Source organism: Triticum dicoccoides, chromosome 2B, assembly GCF_002162155.2.
Source record: "Triticum dicoccoides isolate Atlit2015 ecotype Zavitan chromosome 2B, WEW_v2.0, whole genome shotgun sequence".
Taxonomy (NCBI): domain Eukaryota; kingdom Viridiplantae; phylum Streptophyta; class Magnoliopsida; order Poales; family Poaceae; genus Triticum; species Triticum dicoccoides.
Genome location: NC_041383.1, coordinates 603,630,967 through 603,635,125, shown reverse-complemented (window position 1 = coordinate 603,635,125; position 4,159 = coordinate 603,630,967). Strand labels below are relative to the sequence as shown.

The 4,159-nt window shown below is 43.4% G+C and overlaps 1 pseudogene; it reads left to right on the top strand.

The window, feature by feature from the left end:
- The first annotated feature begins 1,691 nt into the window (after window positions 1-1,691).
- On the top strand, window positions 1,692-3,566 carry LOC119360487 (annotated as a pseudogene).
- The last annotated feature ends 593 nt before the right edge of the window (window positions 3,567-4,159 follow it).

Below are 4,159 nucleotides of genomic sequence, written 5' to 3'. Positions count from 1 at the left end.
ATTTTTAAAAGGCATGGACACTTTATTGAAAATACAAAAAATTAAAAAAATTAAAGCATGCACACTTTCTAAAATTACATGAGTATTTTAAAAGAATACTTGTACTTTTCTCAAGTAAATAAATCTTTAAATTTTACATGTGCAAATAATTTTTATAACACACCAATATTTCTTACTTCTTTTTAGTAGTACTTCCGTAACTAAATACAAGACGTTTGTGCAGTTTAAATTGAACAACAAAAACGTCTTATATTTAGTTATAGAGGTAGTACTTCTTATTTCATTAGGATTAACAAAATAAAATACTGAAAAGTAAAAAAGAAACACAGCTATGTAAGTGGGCCACACTTACAGCAGCCCATTTAAGTGTGTCGTGCGCTATTGGTTGCTTCACCCACATTAGAACGCGGCAAACCCTATCGTAAATACTTCATCGTGCACGTGCACGATTTCGCTGAAATGGGCGGCCGCGCCTCGACTGCTCGTTGCGACTTGCGAGCGTATCATGCGGCTCACGAGCGCCAACTGTTTCTTGGTCGGGGCGAGGCACGGTCCGTCCACACGCTATACGACAAAGGAGAGCTCTACAAATCATTCGGGTGATTTGTTGGGAAAGTAAACCACCTCGAGGGTCGTTGAATCAACCAGCGCTCAGGCGTCAGATCCCGCGACCAGTTAACCACGTGCGACGCGCTTCGAGGCGACCGACCATTGCAACGCAGTGTATGTTGCAACGCAGCATAACCCCGCACACAGACACCCACCCGATCCCTGTGAATCGCGCGGCAGCTGCGGCGGCCGTGGCAAGGTCTGCCCATCATCTGTTGTCGTTCTGCCGCCGCAGCACCGCGTGTAGCGAACCGGCCATCACCTCCCCCCTCCCTCCATCTACCCCCAACTCAAAGGTCGATTCTCTGCTTCAATCCAATGGCGCACATCGCTAGGGACATGTTCGCCTCCGCCTACAATCGAAGCTCCGGTGACTCTGTCTCATCCCGGTGGACGGATCCAACTTCGGCGACTCGTGTGCAACACAAGAACAACCACCCCCGGCGAGCATCTACTGTAACCGTCGGTTGTCTTCCCAGATGCCACGACATCCACTTCTGCAGCAAATTGGGTAAGATCTGTTTGAAACCCTAACAATTTAGTTGTAGCAAAGATTGAGTGTTTGCAAAATGAGCATCAGGTGATTCTGAGCATTCAACTTTGAGCTTGGATAAAACACCATGATCCAAGGGGTGTGTGTATGTACACTTGCTGATTTTTTACTGAAAAAACAGAGTACTGTAGTTGACTTGAACCACAGTTTTAGAGAACGTAGAATAAAAACATTCTGTTGAGAAAAATGAAGTTAAATATGTAGCACCCTTGTGTTTAAAAAGTTGAAAAATATGTTGCTTATGAAACTGAACTTGAATTTACTGAGTCATATGAAACATACTTGCATCCCTGAGAAATTGAATTCTCATGCTGAACTCTTTTGTTGCTTTCTGTAACATGTTGCTGGTTAAACTATAATTTGCATTCAAAAAAATTGTATTCGTGTCATGAAGCATCACTTGAACTTACGGATCAGCTGGTAACTTTTGTTTCACTGTTGATAGCCTACCCATAGTACTACAAGAGGCGAGGACAGCTACACTAAAAATCAATTTGCAGCAAAGTTGGGGACAACTTCAGCGACTGCAATGTCTGATGATGAAGAATATGATGAGATTTCATTTCAACCACTAGCACCCCATGTTGGGATGGAGTTCGACTCTGTTGATGATGCTAAGCTGTTCTACAACGACTATGCATTCAAAATGGGCTTTGGCATACACACATCTGCTTCAAAGAACAGCCAAAAGAAGGGGCCTGCGGTACTAATCAAGAGGGTGTTCCGGTGTGTCCATGACAGGAAGCCAGAGAATAAGACCGATATTAGCAGTGCTTCGGAAGCAATCTCAATGGAACAACACTCATCAAGCAAAGAATCTTGGTTTGAGATGGATGTCACAAACAAGCGTCAGAAAAATAGATCGGTCCATCATGATTGCAAAGCACACTTGATAGTTGGGTTGCGGGGCAATAAACGGGTTGTTTCATATTTTGTTACAGAGCATACCCACCATCTGATGCCACAGCCAGAGCGTGTACAATTCTACCGCTCACACCGCAACATTCCGCAAGAGGATTTGGACCTCATATTGACAATGCATGATGTGAACTTCTTCACATCATCGTGCATGGGAATGCTTGGGAGGGTTCGTGGTGGAGACCGGAGGATACTGCCATACGTCAAGAAGGATGTTACAAATTTTCTTTGACACCACCTTTTGCACAAATAGGTACAATACGCCATTTGCTCCGATTGTTGGCGTCAACAACCATTTGCAATTGTTGGGGTGTGCTTTGCTTCCGAATGAACAAATTGAAACCTTCAAGTGGGTCTTCCAGAACTTTTTGATTGCGATGAACAATGTACACCCATTGAACATCATGACAGACCAAGACAAGGCAATGGAAACAACCATTTATGAAGCCTTACCAAATACAGTGCATAGGTGTTGCAAATGGCATGTCCAACGAAAAGCGAGAGAGAAGTTGGGCAGAATGTTGAGCAGGGATGAAGTTTTTGAGCAAGCTTTCTACACATGCATCAACGATCTGGAAATAGTTGATGAGTTTGAGGAGAATTGGCATCACATGATACATTGCTTCGAATTGGAAGATAATACACACCTTTGCAACATGTGGCGAACCCGGCATACCTGGGCTCCAGCATACTTCCGGAAATGCTTCTTCCCATTCACAAGCACTACAGGGAGGTCAGAGGGCCTCATCTCTTACTTCAAGACATTCATCAATCCTCAAGAGTCAGTTTGGAAATTTGTGCAGCAGTATGAGGTGCTCCAAGAGACGATGCTAGACCGTGAGGACAACCAGGTTTTCATTGGTGAAGCAACAACAACACCTCTTTGCTCGAGATACAACATTGAGCGTCAAGTAGTCAACTTCTACACCCGGGCTGTTTTTGGCAAGTTTCAATCAGAAGTGATTGCATCGATGGGATATGTAATCAACCAGGTCCCTGTGCTTCACAATGGAATCATTAACTTTGAGCTTTTCTCAAATTACTATGAAGACCCAAAAATATTCAAAGTAAATGTTGAGATACCAGATGAGAAGTTTGAGTGCAGCTGCAGCTGTTTTGAGATGAATGGATTATATGTGCACACATCATTAGGGTGATGACTCATCTAAATGTGCAAACTATCCTGCAACGCTATTTGCTAGAGAGGTGGTCTGAAAAAGCAACAACACCAACAGGCAGCCAACTTCCCGATTTTGGACTCCCATCGAACAACACCCTCAAGTACAACTCACTTTGCAGGAAACTTACTTGGTTGGCCTTACAAGCTTGCAGCAATGACTTTGCATACAACCTGCTAATTGATGCAGCTAATCAGCTTGAGCATGTTATAGCTGCAGCAAGAAGAGGGGAACTACAAGAGCAGCGGGAGGTACATCAACAGCAAATGCCACAGCAACAAGCAGAAACTCACAGGGTGCCAAGTTAGCAACGACAAAAAGCCAATCCAACAAAACAACAAGGCCGAGCGGCCAATCCACCGCCGCAACATGAACAAAACATTGATCCGTCTGCTGCACAACAGGGTGCCATGCTTCAAAACCCAACACATGTTCCAAAAAAAGGTTGACCCATTGAAAAAGAAAGGAGGAGGAAGACTCTGCTTGAGCAATGAGAGGATGCACACAAGAAGAAGGCTAGACAAGAGGAGAAGAAAGAAGAAAAGAAGAAGGAAGCCAAACCAAGGGCAAAGCCTGGACCAAAGAAGAATATGCTTTGCAAGAATTGCGATGAAGATGGCCATGCCATACAAGAATGCAAGTACTTGAAAGTTGTGATGTCTATCAAAAAATGTCGATATTGCAATGAAGATGGCCATGATGTTCAGGAATGTTCCTACCTAAAAGATGCAATGTTGAGAGATCAGGATGTGGCTAAAGCAACAGAGCTTATGCTGTGATGTAGAAAAATAATTCCTCGCATTGTCACCCTAAAAAAGTTGTTTGCGATTGGAGGGAAAAGTAATACTTTGAGATCTGTAGCCAAAAATGTTGTATAGGCATTGTAATGCAAACAAAAAAT